Source organism: Macaca nemestrina, chromosome 10 (assembly GCF_043159975.1).
Source record: "Macaca nemestrina isolate mMacNem1 chromosome 10, mMacNem.hap1, whole genome shotgun sequence".
Classification (NCBI taxonomy): Eukaryota; Metazoa; Chordata; class Mammalia; order Primates; family Cercopithecidae; genus Macaca; species Macaca nemestrina.
Genome location: NC_092134.1, coordinates 43,034,187 through 43,053,656, shown reverse-complemented (window position 1 = coordinate 43,053,656; position 19,470 = coordinate 43,034,187). Strand labels below are relative to the sequence as shown.

The following is a 19,470-nucleotide window of genomic DNA, read 5'->3' as shown; positions in this document are numbered from 1 at the left end:
AGAGAAGGCGGCCACCTACAAGCCAGGAAGAGAGGCCTCACGAGAATTGACTATGCTGGCATCCTGATCTCAGACTTCCAGACTCTGGAACTTGGAAGAAAAGAAATTTCTGTTGTTTCAACTACCTGGTCTATGGTATTTTGTTAGGGCAACCGGAGTAGACCGAGACAGCCTGAATGACTGAACATACATCTGGTAAGCTACGTGAGAGGCTGGGTGGAGTATGATGTAGGTCGTTTTGTGTAGAGAATAGCAAGCTTGCTGGATTCTATCTTAAGAATGTTGTATTAGTCCGTTTTCACACTACCATGAAGAAATACCTGAAACTGGGTAATTTATAAAGAAAAGAGGTTTAATTGACTCACAGTTCTGCATGGCTGGGGAGGCCTCTGGAAACTGATAATCATGGCAGAAGACACCTCCTGACAAGGCAGTAGGAGAGAGAATGGGTGCCAACAAGGGAAATGTCAGACGCCTTTAAATTAATCAGATCTCATGAGAACTCATTCACTATCATGGGAACAGCATGGGGTAACTGCCCCCATGATTCAATTAACTGTCACTGGGTCTCTCCCACAACACATGGGGATTATGGCAACTACGACTGAAGACAAGATTTGGGTGGAGGGGACACGGCCAAACCATATTCAATGTAGTAATCATTTGGTGGACTCCATAGTATGGGACTACTGCTTTTGCAGATTTCTTAGTTGTGACTGCTTCTTTTCTATTTAAGAATCTTTTCAATTACATTGGGCCCACTCAGATAATCCAAGATAATCTCCTTGTTTTAAAGTCATTCTTTACCATATAATCTAACATATTTGTAGGTTCCAGGCCTTAACATCTATCCCTGAGTGGGCATTATTCTGCCTACCACAACGGCTGAGTCCTGCTCAGCTTAAAAAAGACTTTTTGAGCACTTCCGAGTTACCAGGTAAAGTGCCAGGTTCTGCAGCAAAAACAAAACAAGAATCAAGAATCAGACACAACCCTTTCTTCCCACATCAAGTTCAGTCTACTGTTTTAAGTGAAAATACTGACTCACTACCAGAGGCATGTTCTTTGTTTGTTTTTGAAAGTATAAGGTGACTTCCCGGATAAACACACTGGCCATCATACTTGATGGCATTTGTTTCTATGAGTACATCCAAAATAAATTCCTAGAATGCTAAACTTTATGACAAATCAAGGACATGCTTCAAAGTGTTATCCCATTATTTAAACTAATGCATTAGAGAAAGATTGAAAAGAAATCAATGCCTTCAGTACACCACTATTTACTTTCAGCATTTCATTTCAAACTTCACATTTGTTTTTAGTCCCTAGTTTCAGTAAAGGGGTAAGGGAAATAATAGTTTGACTGAAGATAATAGGATGACCATAGAAAATTGTATGTCATGGAAAATGTAATTCTATTACAAAGCTGTATATATTCACACATCGAAAGCAAGACATTTCGACCATTTTTTGAATCATTCACATCCCCAAATACACTTCTGGCTTAGTTATTCATAATTGTAGGAAGGAGTTGTTGGTTTAAATTACAGAGAAAATTTATTTTCATTGCTTTTGTGAGTACCAGGTAAACATTTGTTTTAATTTGCATGTGTTTTGCACAGTTCTGCTGTCTCTCCAGTTAGACTCTATGCCGCTTGTACATCTAGGAATGGCACTTCATATTCTTCATATTACTTTGCAGAACATACTACAGCTGTTTATTCAGTGTTAGTTGCTATCAGATTTCCAGAACCTTCCCAAATCTACTTTCCCCAATTCTGTCAATGCAGAACCTGAAATGTCGGATCCAATTCTCCTGAAGGACAGGGCAGAAGAAAGACGGTTAGGTCTGACAAATCAGATGCCTTTAGGCCTAGACCTTGTAAAGACACCCACAGTGTGCCAGAGATAAAAGTCTACAAAGACTAAACCAAGAACAAGGGACAGATGCTGATGATAAGCACAGAGAATAGCACCAATCAACAGAGATGCTAGTATGAGTAGTGGGTCCAGAAATTAAGCTAAAGGCTGGCCGTAATTAAATGCATACAATATATGTGACTCTTGGATTTCAGGTGCTCACTACCATTGTGAGTGGAAATACTGGCTACAGTTAAAGACCTAGGGCCATAGTTGGCAGAGGACAAGTATGAGATCATGGATATTATTAGAAATTAAAAATTGAGGGTTGAGTAAATACGACTTCCTAGCTGGATGGCCTCAGACTATTCCTATCAAGTTTTTGCACTGTTCTCGGTACAACTAGCCAGGATAAACAAGATTGAACTTACAGTCATTCTCTCTCTTCAAAAGTATTTAGCCATTTGCCCAACTAGCTTTCTCCCTTCCCTTTAGAACAGTATCTCTTATTCCTCTGAGATATTAAAAAATTTTGTTTCCTATTAACTTTAGTGTGACAGTTTTCTTCTGTAGCATGCTTAGTTTTCCACATCTGTCTAATTTATATTTGTAGGCACTAAACCTCCTTTAATTATTTGAATTGAATCTAGAACTCTCAGTTCTCAGCAGATAATAAGAGCAAGCAAGCCCACTGAGCTCTACAAGATGAAAATTTGACCATTGAGCAAGAAATCTCTGTCATTTTTTCCAGTCAAATAACTTGATAGCACTTGATACACTGTCTGGTACTAGAAATATTTCTGTTGGTTTAGGAGATGCAGAATGAGAAAGGAACAAAAATAGTACCAAGATTTATGGTTTACCTTCTCATGAATGATTTCCTTCCTTCCTTCCTTCCTTCCTTCCTTCCTTCCTTCCTTCCTTCCTTCCTTCTTTCCTTCCTTCCTTCCTTCCTTCCCTTCTTTTTACTCCTTCCTTCCTTTCTTTCTTTCTCTCTTTCTTTCTTCTTTTTCTCTCTGTATTTTCTTTCTTTCTTTCTTTCTTTCTTTCTTTCTTTCTTTCTTTCTTTCTTTCTTTCTTTCTTTCTTTCTTTCTTTCTTTCTTTCTTTCTTTCTTTCTTTCTTTCTTTCTTTTCTCTCCTTCTCTGTCTCTCTCTGTCTCCTTCCTTCCTTCCTTCCTTCCTTCCTTCCTTCCTTCCTTCTGTCCATCCGTCCATCCTTCCTTCCTTCCTTCATGGAGGTACTCTCTAGCTTTCTCCCTCAATAAGCAAAACTAACAAAATAACCTGTCTCTACTATTGGTAATTCTTGGGGGGCAGAGTTAAAAATAAATGAACCATATGATTTGTAACCCTTAAGTGTGAAAACTCTTGTTTCCAAAAAATGTGTTCTTTCTTTCTTTCTGGGCACATAACTGTCCTGTGAGGCTATTTAACATTTAACCTAAATGGTTAGCTGTAGCCACTTAGGTTAAATGTTATTATTAATTAATAACAAATAAAAACATAAATAAAAATAAACTTACTATTAACAAATATTCATTAGTGATCTGTGAACATAATTGATATACATAAATTTTATCTCATTCCTAAGGAAAATCATGAGACTTAGACCCTCTCTCTTTCCTCCATTTGCAATGGACAAACATGAGTAGGTTTATATTGATCTTAATGGTGGAAAGACCATGAATAGAGCAACCTTGGAGGCCCCTTGGAGACAGCAGAACTGCTGCATCAGCCTGGGTCCCTGAATAACTCCATGGAACAGAGTCTCCTAACCCCTTTTAACTGTTACAACATGGTGAAATAAGTGTCCATTTATTTGAACTACTTTATTTTGAGGAGTTTTTGTTACAGTAGCTTAGACCTTATCCTGTTAATAGATTGAGTGAAAATTAAGTGGAAACCATTTCCCCTGACTGCAAAGCTCATCTTGAAAGAAATGGAAATGAACTGAAGGTGCCAAACTTTGAGAATTAGAACCAAGAGAATCTGACTTCTTTCTGAATGAATAAGGAACAAAGTTTCTGGAAATTTCAAGAGGAGCTGTAAGAAGTATTCATGATAAAACTTGATGTGTGTTTTGTGGAAATAGAAGAATCAGAAGTAACTTGGGCTCTCTTTTATCAGCTGGATTTTCATTTCAGAGAAGAGTGGGAAAGACATTCTTAGAATTTAGGGTTATAAAATGCTTCAAGGCAGTGGAAGGGAAGATACCAATTCTAAGTGTATTTTTGAAATGTATTTTTGTATAAGTTTTCCAACTGCAGTCCAGTGACCTAATATTTTCTAGGTGTTGTCTAAGGAGATGAGTTTGGTTTGGGGTGTACAGTACTAAAAAGAATGCAAAGAAATACATAAACTATTTGCCCTTCAGCTGTCATTGTCCATTTATTTGCACACAATTTGAAAGTGCTCAAATAGATCTCAGAAGTCTTAAGAGATGAAATATCAAAATGACTTTAAACAAGCTCAGTAGATGTTTCATTGTGGTGTTATTCGCCATTTGTGCTTACATTTCCTGATTAAATTATGCCTTTCTTGAGGTCAGAAATGTATCACATCCTTACCAGTTCTAAGAGTTGCAGTCTCTTCCACCCATAAAATTTTTTTCTAAACATCAAATTTCCTATAATCATTGGGCACATACACTAGGTACATGCCTAGAAATGTTAAATGCTCCACATATCCACTTAGATATCTTTGGAAAAAATTGACTTGTTAAAATGGTCTAATAGAAAAACATCAAGAGAAAGTTCTTAGTGTACAGTCCTGCTTCCCAAAATAAGTTTTTAATAGCATTCATTACACAATTGCATGTTCAAATTGACAGCTTTGCTGTATTTTTTCAAGATGTAGATTTCTTTCTGTGTGTAGGTGCTATAAAGTATTCTGGGAGCTATTTTGCTAAAAATAAGCCATCTGTGTCAATAGCGAGTGCTCAGTGCACAATCTGATATCATTTGCACCTGCAAAAGTTCAAGAAAGGTAAATTCAGGTGAGATGAAAAATCCTTTTACATAATTGAATGACATATCTTCCTAAGTCTACTTTATTAAGCTAGCTTGGTTCCCCTTAATAAGTTGCTGCCCACCAAATCACAGATTCCTCAAATATTAGATACAATGGCAGAATGCAGAAGTGGTACCAGGTAGAATTCATACCAAGGTGTTGATAAGATTGGTTTCTTCTGGAAGTTGAAGGAGAATCTGTCCCTTCCCTCTCTCCTGTTCTTTCCTCTCTTTTCTGTTGGTTTCTGGAACTCAATGACGTCTCTTGACCTGCAGTCGTATCACTCCATTCTCTGCCTGCACCATCATGTGGCATTCTCCCTGGGTTTGTCTGTGTCCCAGTGTATTCACATGGATACCAATTATTGAATTTAAGGCTCACCCCAATCCAACATGACTTCCTCTTAACTTGATTACTGCAAAAACACGATAGCCAAATTGGGTCAGATTTACAAGTATTGGGAGTTAGAATTTCGTATCTTTTTTTTAGGGGATGCAATTCAACCACAACACTTTTATTTCCTATTCCACTTTAAACTGCTCACTATAAACTTTCTTTTTTTTCCCCCAGAAAATCAGTTGTAGGAAATAAAAGTGTCTGTAGGTAACCTCTGCTATCAGCCTGGTAATACCAATGTCCTTTGAAGCAAGGGTGTGCAAAAGAGGCCCCAAGTCTTTCTTAAAATGGAAAAGAGAGCAAGACACAAATCAGCATCTCAAAAAATTATCCTGTCACTCTGATGGGATGGTATCTTGAGAGATTGCTTTGCATTTTCTTCACTGTGGCTTAGGAACTGGTGCCTCTCTTTCCAACCGCACAACAGAGACAACATAAAAGTCCATGTCAGATGTTTCTTTCTTTGCTTGTTGACAAAACCACGTTAGTTATGAGCATGTCACCTTTCCTTGGAGAATGAGTGCCACTCAAACTACCCATCTATAAATTGGCTTGTGCATGATGAATGAGAGACAGAGTAGAATTGCTTGGAATCAGATGTCCTAATCAACTCAGAGCAGAGAGGGTACTAAGTGACAGGGTGCAGAGGGAAAAAAAATCAAAGAAAGAAAATAGGAATGCTAAGGTTATCAGTTGAGAAAAAAACAGAAACAAAGAAATGTCACTTCTAATTGCTCCTAATACAGTAAAACATGGTCACTGATTAGGGAATCCAAGCAGAAAAGTCTCTTTTGGGTCCAGATGGTGAGAGTTAAGGCTATTATGTGTATTGAAACACCATCTGTATTTTTGAGAACACTAACAGTATATTCCAATATCCAAGGAGAACCGGTGTGGATTTCGGCTTGCTCTAATTGCTGCAGTACCTGAAATGTATTCACAGCCTCTCCATCTGCACCACATTTCTGATGCCTGCCATGCACCATTTGACAATCTGCAGTGCTGTGCTCTTTCTGTGACCCCATCTTTCCCACTGCATCATTTAGCTCAAATACATTCAGCCACAAAGGCTTTCCAAATCATTCACTTAGTGACCAAGGGCAGAGTTACCTACCACCCACCGGGGAATGAGTCATCGTATCATGAAGGCTGTGGAAAAAACAGACATTTGTCAACAGGTTCTGTGTGTTGTAGAAGATGAGTTCAAATGTAGGACACCACACAGATTTAGTGGTGCATAATAGATGAATAAATTTTTGACAACAAATGTCAGGCATCTTCAGAATCTTAAACAATAAGAAAATGGAAAGTTAAATGTTTGTTATTAAATAGTCACTGTGGGATCTCCATTTAATAATCAAGGTTCAAAAAAAAAAATCAAAGATCTTTGCTCTGCCAGCATTACACTCTAAAAAATAAGCAAAGGGAAGAAGCTCTTGAGCCATTGAGAAATATTCTGGGTTTATCCTGTCACCTCACAGTGTTTCTGATATCAAGACTGGCTTATAAACAAATTGTGAGTTAGGTAAAGTTTGTTTCTTGCATTCTCACCTTTCCTGCTTCCACTAAATGGAAATTGATTTTCTTTTTACCCTTCTATCTCCCAAGCTTCATCAGGACTGCCCTGAATGAATTATCTTAAAAGTGATTCTTCAAGCAATTGTTAAAAAAAAAAAAATAGGAAAATACAGATAAGCAAAGGAAAATAAATTATCTGTGATCCAATCACCAGCAATATTTAGTGTTAACATTTTGGCATATAGTATTCTGGGCTTTTTGTGTATATATAGTCACAAACATTTTACTTTGCACTCACTTTGTAGCCTATATTGCTCACTTAAGTAGCTTTCTGTATCCATATATGTACATGCTCATTTTCATTTTTAATCAAGGCATTGGCTAACATTGCACAACTTACTTAAGCTTTTTTCCATGTTTTCAGTATTATAAATGAGGTGGAAACATTTAACTTTATTGGATATTTTCCTTAGATAAATTGTAAACAGTGGCCTGTTGGGTGGTGGTCCTTCTGATACATGTTGCCCAAATTCATTTGAAAAAGTTTGTATTAATTGACACATCCATGCAGAGTATCCATTTCCATAGCAGGGATTATTATGTTCTTATATTCTTGTATAATCTGATAGGTGATAAATGGTAAATTATTATTGTTTTAAATATGAGTTTCTCTTGTCATGCTTATGGATCTTTCTCTTCCCTTCCCTTTCCTTCCCATCCCTTCCCTTCCCTTCCCTTCCCTTCCCTTCCCTTCCCTTCCCTTCCCTCTTCCTTCCTTCCTTCCTTCCTTCCTTCCTTCCTTCCTTCCTTCCTTCCTTCCTTCCTTCCTTCCTTCCTTCCTTTCTCTTTCTTTTTTTGAGACTGGGTCTCTCTCTGTGGCCCAGGATGGAGTGCAGTGGCAAGATTATAACTCACTGCAATAGTAAACTCCTGGGCTCAAGCGATCCTCCGTCCTCAGTCTCCCTAGTAGCTGGGACTATAGGCATGTACCACAATGCCTGGATAATCTTTCTTTCTTTCTCTTTCTTTCTTTCTTTCTTTCTTTCTTTCTTTCTTTCTTTCTTTCTTTCTTTCTTTCTTTCTTTCTTTCTTTCTTTCTTTCTTTCTTTCTTTCTTTCTTTTTCTTTCTTTCTTTCTCTCTCTCTCTCTTTCTTTCTTTCTTTTCTTTCTTTCTTTCTTTCTTTCTTTTTCTTTCTCTCTTTCTCCCTTTCTCCCTTTCTTTCTTTCTTTTTTTCTTTTCTTTTCTTTCTTTCTTTTTTCTTTCTTTTTTTTTTTTTTTTTTTTGTAGACATAGGATCTCATTATGTTGCCCAGGCTGGTCCCAAACTCCTGGCCTCAAGTGGTCCTCTTGCCTCATCGCCCTCAAAGCAGCACTGGATTACAGGCATGAGCCACCAGGCCTAGCCTTTACTTTTCTTCTTTCATGAATTGGCTACTCACAGGCATTTCCAAGTTTTGAATTTGTGATATTATCTTTCTGATCCATTTGCAAGACCTTTTTATGTGTTAGTCATATAATTAATTGATGTACCATACACAATTTATATATTTTTCTCAGTTTGTTGCTTGTCTTTAACTTTGTGGGTCTTTTTTGATGGATATTTTATATTTTTTCAAGGCTAGATCAATTAATTTTTCATTTTTGGCTTATCTTTTAGTTTTTCTTAACACACAGATATATAATATTTGATCTTTTTTTTCAGTCTGGGACTTTTACCCTTCTACTTTTTACATTTAAATTATTAATTCATTTGGAATTTAATTTGACTTAAGGTGGAAGGCCGGCCAGGTATGGTGGCTCGCACCTGTAATCCCAGCACTTTGGGAGGCTGAGGCAGGAAGATTGCTTGAGCCCAGGAGTTTAAGACCAGCCTGGGCAGCATAGCAAAACCCAGTCTCTGCCAAACAACAACAACAAAAGTACAAGCTAAGAATTTAAATTTGGCACATTGTAGTTAGCCAAGATTTTTTGTTACTTTTTTTTTTTCTGATTTAAAAATGCCTCATTTGTCATTCACTAAACTCTTATCAGTTGTATGATTTATGTGTTGATTTCTATTTGTATTTTATTTCTATTTTGGCACTGGTATCTCACCCTTCTGATCATTGTTACTTCATAATACAGTCTGCTATCTAATAAGTTGTAATTTTTCCATTATTATATACTTTCAATTATTACTTTTTTAAATATAAAAAATTTCTATTTAAATTTCCATTATTAAATACTTCCATTATATTTAAATTTCCATTATTATATAATTCTAATTATTACTATTTTATATTTTAAAAAGCAATAATTGGAAGTATATAATAATGGAAAAATTATTTCCATAAATAGAGCAGATAAAATTATTCATCATAATGTAGAAATGATTAATATAACCTAAAGTATTATCCCTTCTGAGAATATTTGCATTAACTCAAAATATGCTTCAGATTCTCTGGTGGGAGGTATATTCTGATTACAAAGCAATTTCTGAGCATTTCTATTGTCACCATATGTAGCCTATGCTTTTTCTAAAGACTAACCATGTTGTAAAGATTAAATGACAAAATATAATTAGAACAAAGAATATAGTAGGAACTCAATTATTGAAATTTTTGCTTTGAAATCTCAAATAAAGGGATTTTACATTAGTTACTACCTTATTTTGTACATATGCCATAGACATAGTGAGTTTGCCACTTTCTTTTCTTTGAGATAAGAAATGGGAAAATAAAATAAAGGAAAATATAATATATCTCTGCTCTCAGGGTGCTTTTTTTTCTGTAACAGTTCTTGGGTTTCCACTAACTTGCTTAATAGAATGCATAGTAATAAATAAAAACTACCATTTGTAAAATGTGTACATGCTCTAAACTCTTTCTATATATAATTTCTAATCCAGACAAATACTTTATTTGTTGGTTGTGAATACTGAGGCCCAGATATTTAGTAATTTCAGATTTCTCTCTACAAATCAAATCTGTGAGACACTGGAAGCCAAGCCATGCTTCTTTCACTATGTGGTAATGTGTCTCATGGAAGTGTTTTAAACTCTGAGGAACTTGGTATATTTTGGACTTCCAAGCTTTGTTATTTTAATAAATGTTTTCTGAATTGTAACACAGTTACTGTATTAGACAATGTTTACTGCAATAATGCTGCATGACAGACAATCCCCAATACCAGTGGTTTGCCATAACCATTTTTATTCTTTGTGAAAATACCTGTAGGTCAGCTGAAGATTTTCCGATCTTGATTGAACTTGATTGGATTCAGCTGGGGGCTTATCTGCAGTTCAGGTTGGACTTTACTCCACATATCCCATTGTAGAACAAGCACTATTAAGAGCGTGCTCTTCTAACTGTAATGGTGGAAGCACAAAAATTCAAGCCAAATTACAAAACAGCACTTAAAGTGCTCATGTCACATTTGCTGCTGTTCCGCTGGCCAAAGCAAGTCACATGGCTAATGTTGACAGCAACAAGGAGAGAAAATATACTTTGCTTGTTTTAAAGGGAGACACGTCTAAGCATCCTGGCAATTGCCTGGGTTACATTTCCACAGGAAAGAGAGAGGGGAGAATGGATACAATAATTCAGTCTATCACTGACATCTTTCAATTATCCAATAAAATATTGTAAATTTTCCAAATATGTTTAGTAGAACCCCTGGGAAAGTCTTTGTAGGTGAATCTTTATTTTTGTTCTAACCAGAGGAGTTTTGCTTCTATCAGTCTTATATATTAGGCTTCAGTAAACATTTATTATGAACAAAGGGTAAATAAATTAATGCTTAGAAACTACTGGCATAAGGAATTAATACTAGCAAAAAATCATGTATGTGAATTTAAGAGAGTCTATTTTATAGTTAATTTACTTTCTTTTTCTGCTTTAAGTGGATGAAACTAACTTGTGCTTCACAAAGACAAAAAGTTTGTCAGAATTGTTAAAATTCTGATTAGGGCACTTTCTAGCTGTGTCACCTTCATCATGTTGTTATATTTAACCTCTTTCTGTGCTTTAACTTTTTTCAACAATAAATTGAGAATAAAAATATCTAAAGCGTAGGGTTATTGTAGCTAATAAGACAATGAATCCATAAAGAATGTTTTGGACAATGCTACTATGGAGGAAAATAACCAACTAGTGATACTTACAGGAGACTCATCATTAAGTAGAATAGTAGAGAAAGGTAGATCTGATCTTGCTGTTGGAAGTAGCCATTGATGTGAGACAACCTAATTATCATTACATTGTATTCTTTCAAAAATATTTGTATACAACTTGAAAACACAAAATGACATGTATTACATATGTGTGTGTGTGTGTGTGTAGAAAATATCAAAATGCACACCTGTAACTCACCACTGAACCTAAAAGCTTAAATGTTACTAGTGCCTTTGCATCAGTCTGTGTGCTCCTTTTCATCCTAACTCCCTGCCTTAACACATGCCTCCCAATTATAATTTCTATGTAGTGTACCATAATGGTTAAGAAGGCAGTCTGAGCCAGACTGTTTGCAATAAGCATTTTTTTAATCCTCTTTGCCTCAGTTTCTAAATTGGTATTTTGATGATCATTATATTTTCCTCATATAAGAATTGTATTGTTTAATACATTTGTAGCATACAAAAGGAGGTTTTATAAATAGTAGGCAGTGTGTAAGTTTTAATGGTTAACTATTATTATCGTCATTGTTGTTAGTGGCATACATATGTCACTAAGCAATCTATTGTATGGCTTTGCTTGCTTTTGAGCATTACAAAAATGAAATAATAATCTTAATGTCCTCTTTTGTGACTGACTTTTAACTCAACATTATGCTTCTAAATGTCATCTTACATATCACGTAATATTCCTCATCAGGATTTATTTATTTTCTTGTTGATGGATGTTTGTATTGCTTCCATTCAAATATTTCTTTTTATTATGAATGATGTTATTATAACCATTTTTGTACATGCCTAGTAGTGTGTACATGTAAGGATTTCCCCAAGGTCATCCCTTGAAGTAAAATGGATGGGTTATGGGAACTTTGAAATGTTCTTCTATGTAAGATGGGACCAAATTGTTTCCAATGCAGTTATGTCAAATTATACTTCAACCAGCTGATCCACTGTGGTATTAATTTACAATTCTGTAATTATATGACAATATATTTTTATTTGTATTGACTCTTCATGCTCCTTATTTTGTGATATTCCTACTCTTGGTTTTTATGCCAATTTTTCCTTGTGTTATTTTATTCTGCTTATTGAGTTGTAGAAGTTATTTATTCTTTGGATGCTAATCCATTGTTGACTATGTATGTTACAGATACTGTCTCTCACAATGGGTTGATTTTCACTTTCATCACAGTGCCTTTTTATAAATAGAATTTCTTAATTTTATTACAAATTTATCAATCTTATCTCTAATGGTTAGCATTTAAAAAAATTCCTTAACCCAAATTCAAAATTTGTTCTCTCGTAATTTCTATCAAAATTTTAAAGTTTTGCCTCTTACATTTAAGAATTTATCTATCTTGCATGTTTTTTTGTCTACAGTGTGTGGTAGAAATCTGATTTGATTTTATCCATATGTACAAATGAATTGTATTAAATTTTTCTTCTTTCCCTCATAATCTTCAAGGGAATTTTTGTAATATCCTGAGTTTGCATATATATGTGGCCCTATTTGGGGCTCTGTGTTTTTTTCTTTTCCTGTTCCACAGGTTATTTTATTTATTCCTGCACCACTAAATCTCTATATCATTTACAATAGCATTGTAATAAGATGATATCTAGCAAAGCAAGTAGTTCCTCTTTATACTTAATCTTGAACAATATCTTAACAACTCACAGACTTTTTCTCATCCACATACATTTGAAAATCAGCCTGATATTCTGAGATTTAACGACAGTAGATGGTAGTATGAATTTCTTTTTGTTTATTCTATTTGGAATTAATTTGGTCTCTTAAAAGTAGATTGGTATTTCTTAGTTCTGGAAAACCTCAGCCATTTATTTATTCAAATTCACTTATCCCTTATATGATCTATCTTTTTTTCTTGAGACTCTGGTAAAATGTATTTAAAAATTTTCATTCTGTTTTCTATATCATTTAAGCTATTCTTTGACATTTTCATCTTCTCTTTATGTAGGAGTCTGTGTTTATTCTTTCTATCTTCCAATGTACTAATTATTTCTTCAACAGTTTCTAATCTGCTTTTTAACTTGTTCATTAACTCTGATTTCAACAATTTCATTTATCTTTGAAACATTTACTTTCCTATTTTTAAAATTTGTTTGTTATTTTTATGTCATTTCGAATATTTTTAAAATGAAATCTCATTTTTAACTTTTCAGACATTGAATTCATAGCTTATAAACAATTTCTGATAATTGTAATATCTGAATGCCTTGAGTCCATAATGCTACTGTTTGTTACTTTTTCAGACTCTCGTTTATTTTTATTCCTTGTGTGTTAGATTTTTTAAATAATAAATTTGAATTTTATTGGTCTTAGTATTACTAAGCCTAGAAACCTAAATGGAGAATGCTATTATCTAGAGATGACTTTCAAATACAAGCTGGTTTGAAATACATATTGATTGGAAATATATTTGGAGGCTGGGTGTGGCAGCTCATGCCTGTAATCCCAGAACTTTAGGAGACTGAGGTAGGAGGATTGCTCAAGGCCTGGAGCTTGAGACCAGCCTAGGCAACAAAGTGAGACTCTCTCTCTCTCTCTCTCTCTCTATGTGTGTGTATATTTATAAAATATATATTTATAATACATATTATTTATGTAGAATTATAAATATATATTATTTATATATAATATCTATTATTTATATAGAATATATATATATAAAAGCTGGGCACAGTGGTACATGCCTGCAGTTCCAGCTACTTGGGAGACTGAGGCAGGAGGATGGCTTTAGCTCATGAGGTCAAGGCAACAGTGAGCGGTGATTTTACCACTGCATGCTAGCCTGGGTGAAACAGCAAGACTGTCTCACAAGAAAAAAAAAGAAATGAAATTTATTTGGAAATAACATGGAAACAGGAGTTTTATGTAGGTAAATATCTGAAGGACTCGCTTATCTTTTGCAAGAAGCCAGATGGTGCTATAAACAGTGAGTAACCTCTTTAGGCCCCTTCAAGGTGTTGCCTAAACAAAGCAATCTGAAGTTCCACTCTCTTTCATCTCATTGTCCTTAGTTTTGGTCTATATGTTAGTCTTGTTATAGACAGACTTTAAGATGGCTACTATAATTCTCACCATAATTCTCACCTCCTGGTGTTAAAGAACTTATATAATCCCCTCTCGATGAGAATGTGTAGGACCTGCAACTTGATTCCAACTACTAGGATGTGGCAAGGGTAACTGGAAGGTATTTTTATCATTGTGTTTCATTGTATGAGACTACATCTTTCTATCAGACTAGATCTAAAGTTTTGACCTTGCTGGCTTTGAAGAAAGAAGCTTCCATGAATCTTATAGGTGTTAAAAAGTAAATTCGTTCAACATTAGTGAGCTTGGAAACAAACCTTTCCCAGTCAAGCTTCTAGATAAGAATCCAGTTTTGTTTACAGCTTGATTGCTGTCATGCAGAGGACCTAGCTAAACTAAGACTCCTAAATAATAGAAACTCTGAGATCATAAACATATTTTGCTTTAAGTCATTAGGTTTGTGATAATTTGTTATGTAGCATAGAAAAGAAACTCAAAGTCTGATATTATCTTTTTTTTTTTTTTTAGAGAAAGCCTACCTTTTGATGGCTTGCTTTTCACTCCTCTCTGTCCTTGTTTCAGCTATTTTTTTTTTTCTCAAAGGTGTTAGGAAAGACATAAAAGGTTGATGGTGTTTAAGATGAGGAATTTGAGAGGTGATAAAAATTTTCTATTAATTGCTTTATAACCAAAGTGCATTAAAACTTTTTTTTATCAAAAGCCTAATTATCTTGAGCAAGATGGTCTTTCAGAGTGTCTAGATCGCCTCACTTTTATAAGAAGAAGTCCTCAAATTCAATTCTTATAATTGAAATGAGAAAAAAAATGTGTTTTGTGATTGACATGTAGAGTACAAAGAACATATTACTTTCTCTTGGAAGAAAGAACTTTGGCGTTTCTTTCTCTCATCCCCCAAAAAATGCAGTTTTGGGTGAGAAAAAAATGTTTGGTAAGTTATGTTGGCTTTATATGGTTAACGTTTTGACTTTACATTGATTTGATATTCAAAAAGAGAATTGAAAAAAGGAAAAAGACATTAATTCATTTTTTAACTCTAAAGAAATGACATCTAATCAAATATTAACTGGGAAGGACTAAAAAATGTGTTCATAGTGACTACCATAAGAACGTACTCTCCATATATTCTTTTTTCTTTTTTCTCCTCCATCTTTTCAGAGCTAATGTCCACCTATTTCAATAAAGTTAGGTTCTCATGACCAAGTCATATAAATGAGTCTTTTGTAAATTTGCATAAATCTACTAAGCAACCATTAACTGCTTACCATCATTACTTTGAAATTCACCTTTGTATCTCAACTTACTATGTTTTGCCTTTCTAGCTATTATTCCCTTTGAAAGTAATAGTAATATAATTACTTTTCAAAATATCTTCATCTTTTTCTTTTTAGAGAGTTATGTGAACAACAATGAGAGTTATGTGAACAATAACATTCAATGGTTAATTTCTATGTGCTAGAAACAATGTTAATTGATTTACATAACTTGTCCTAGTTATCCTCAAAATATTACCATTTTTTATAATTTATCATTATTTATATTATGAAGAAAAATATTAAAATATGATTAATAGTAATATATTTTAAAAATCAAATACTAATAAAAGACAGTGATAAATAGCAGATTCTTTTATCACCTCTTGTTAACTCTTTCATTCCATGATACAGAGACAAACTATTAAATTCCTTTAGTTTTATTTGATTTTAAACTCTAGATTTTAAAATAACTCACTTAGATGTCAATTTATTGCTTTTAAAAATGTTATGTATTATGTTCTGACTGCCTACTATTAATAGGATTGCTTTACTCTTAAAATAAAAAAAAGACAAGAATACTGCATCTCACCATTCATTTTCAACATTGTACTGGAAGTCCTGGCCAATGCAATAAGACAAGAAAAAGAAATAAAAGGTGTACATATCAGGAAGGCATAAATAGAACTATATTTGTTTGATGATGACATGACTGCATATTTTGCATGATTTATATGAAGAAAATCCCAGAGTTGACAAAAAGTTCCTGGAACTAATAAGCTGCTATAGCAAGGGTGTAGGATAAAAAGTTAATATTAAAAAGTCAATTGTTTACATAAACTATGTAAGTATAAATCAAATAAAATATGTACCGGATCTATACAAATAAAACTAGAAAAGTCTGATGAAGGAGATCAAAGAAGATCTAAATAAATATTCTATGTATAGGGACAGAAAAGACTCTATATTGCTAAGATGTCAATTCTTCTCAACTTATTTTCCACATTCACTGCAACTCCCATCAAAATCCAAGCAAGTTATTTTCTGGATATCAACAAATTGACAATAAAGTTTATATTAAAATACAAACAGACTCAGAATAGGCAACATAATACACAAGAAGAGAGCAAAGAAGAATATTACATTATTCAAATTGAAGATTTACTATAAAGCTACAATAGTCAAGACAGCATGTTATGGAAGAATAAACACATAAACCAACAGAACAGAATAGAGAGCCTAGAAATAGACCCACACAAATATAGTCAGCTGATCTTGGACAAAGGAACAAATGCAATTCACTGTAGAAAAGATAATCTTTTCAACAAGTGATGCTGGAACAACTGGATATCTACTTGGAAAAAAAAAAAAAATCCAGACACAGATTTTACACAGTTAACAAAAATTAGCTCAAAATAGATCATAGAACTAAACAAAAACCACAAAATATAAAACTTCGGTAATAGGGGAAAATATTGGTGACCCTGTGTTTTTGGATACAACTTCTTAAGCACACTATAAAAGTAAAATTTGTTCAAATTAAAAAAATTCTGCAAATGCATTATTAAGAGAATTAAAATACAAGCCACAGAATGGGAAAATATGCATAAAATACATATCTGATAAAGAACTTGCACTTAAAATACACAAAGAACACTTAAAACTCAAAAATAAGAAAATGATCCAATTTAAAACGGGAGAAAGTTCTGAACAGACACCTCACCAAAGAAGATACACAAATAGCAAATATACATGTAAAACTGTTAAAAATTGTATGTCATAAGGGAATTGAAAATTAAACAACAACTATATACCACTACACATCTGTTAGAAAGATTAAAATCTGAAATATGACAATATCATATACTGGTAAGGATGCAAAGCAACAGGTGTTTTCATTCATTGCTGGTAAGAATACAAAATGGTACAGTCACATTGTTAGTTCCATACAAGGTTAAACATAATCTTACCATATTATACAGCAATTCCTCTTTTAAATGTTTATCTAAATAAGTTGAAAACTTAAATCCACACAAGAACCTGCACATAAATGTTTATAGCAAGTTTATTCATAATCACCAACAGCTAGAAACAACCAAGACATCATTCAGTAGTAGATGAACAAATTGTGGTATATGCATAGAATAAAATGATCAATGATGAAAAGGAATGATCTATTAAGCCATGAAAACACATGGAGCAATGTTACATGAATATTATTAAGTGAATGAAGTCAATCTGAAAGGGCTACATGCTGTATAAGTCCAACTCTATGACCCTCTGAAAAAAACAGAAATATAGAGACGATAAAATGATAAGTCGTTTCCAGGCTTTAGAGAGTGGAGAGAAGAACAAATAATTGAAATGAAGGAAAGTTTTAAGGCAGTAAAACTGTTCTCCATGATATTTTAAAGGTGAATGCATAAAATTATGCATTTTAGCCCCTTTCCTCATCCATAGAGCTATTCAATGCAAAATGTAAGCCTTAATGTAAACTATGACTTCAGTTAATAATTATATATCACCTTCGGTTCATTAATGTAACAAATGTACTACACTAATGCAAGATAATAAGAAAAACTACGTATATGGAGGTTACCTGAAAACTCTCTGTACTATACACTCAATATTTCTGTAAATCTAAAACTGTTCTAAAAATAAATTCTATTATTAATGGTTAAAATAACCTCACATTCTGTTCTGACTTCCCACTATGACTGAGGTTGTTTTAGTTTTCTCATACTACCTTTCCTCCTGTCTCTATGTATTTTGTCTTCATTTTTGTTAAATCACTGTTCAATGTAGAGATGATTATAATGATGCAAATATCATTATCAACTGAGCAGTGTAGCATATTTTGATTACTCTTTGTTTTTTGTACAGCTATTCTTTTTTTTTCTGTAGTTTTAATTACTCTCCAGCAGGAACTAAAAAACACCTCTAATTATAATCAAACACCCCAGTTAGTCTATTAGTTCACATTTTTTTTTGAATTCATATTTCTTAGAGCACTCTGTCCTCTTGCTCCAATTGGATTGATTTCTTTCCAGGCATTTTGGTTGGTTGAGTTTTTTCTTGTACTTGCTTTCATTATCATTCTCAGAGTACTCTTCGTTTTCTCCTTACTTGGATTCCCTATTTCCTGAATTCTAAGTCTTTCTTGATGGTGATTTTGTATCGTGTTGAATTAGACAAACTGGCGCTACATTTCCCAGAATGCTCCTCCCAATGTGGTTCAAAGTTAGCATTGACTTCATGGTGAACATTTGGAGGATGGCAGTGAAACAGGAGCCATATTTCTTAGTTTGAGAGAATTAGTGTAAGACACCAGGCACTGTGGAATCTTTTCATATTGTTGCCGATGCTGGCTCATCTAAGTGGCATGGAACAATGCCTGGTGCCACAAATTCTCCTCCCAGGCTTCTCCTTCAACATCTCTGAGTTCTGGGCCAGTATGAATGGAGTTCCAGAGAAAAACACACCAACTTCTCCTGCAGGTCATCTAAGGCTTAGAAGCTGGAGGTGCTAAGTGACAGATGTGGGTTCTGGTTTCTCTTTGCAGGTTCGTTTGTCTTCATAGGTTCCAGCTGTCCTCATGGCTTCTGATTTATCCTCATTGGCTCCATTGTCCTCCTCCTTTTCCACATCAGCTTTCCTTCCCAGCTCCTGGTCTGGTTAACTTATAGCAACTTCAGGCTCAACATTAGATGCCTCAGAGAATACCCCAACAGTTCCTAAAATGTTATGTGCTAATATTTACAGTGAATCCTCTATTCTATATCACGTAGAATATTTCTGAGTTTTTTTTTTTATCATATCCTAAATGATATGTTCATTTTGGTGGAGTACTCGTCAAGTAGGGAGATGATGCAGCAGGTAAATTTTTAGAGATTTTTACGTGTCCAAAAATATCTATGCCCCAATATCTTGATGTTGAAGGATGGGCATACCATATTAGTTTAGAAATAGTTTTTTCCCACATAATTTGAAAACACTACACATTATTTTCTAGTTTCAAATTTTTCTTTGAGAATCTCTTGCCATTCTGACTTCTGATTGGTATTCTGATTTCTGAATGCCTGTGACATTTTTTTCATCTTTAAAAGTTTTTAGGGTGTCTTTTTATCTGAAATTTATCCCTGATATGGTATAATTGGTTGTTCTTCTTTTATTTTTCATTGTAATAGACATTTGGTGATCCTTTGCAATCTG

At 34.0% G+C, this 19,470-nt stretch overlaps 1 long non-coding RNA gene across 1 annotated transcript in view; it reads left to right on the top strand.

Moving 5' to 3' along the window:
• The window catches only part of LOC139356535 (uncharacterized), a 348,801-nt gene continuing 329,331 nt past the window's right edge, over window positions 1-19,470 (top strand). Inside the window, exon 1 of the long non-coding RNA XR_011608529.1 lies at window positions 1-195. This is a non-coding gene — a long non-coding RNA (uncharacterized lncRNA). The remainder of the gene's footprint in view (window positions 196-19,470) is intronic.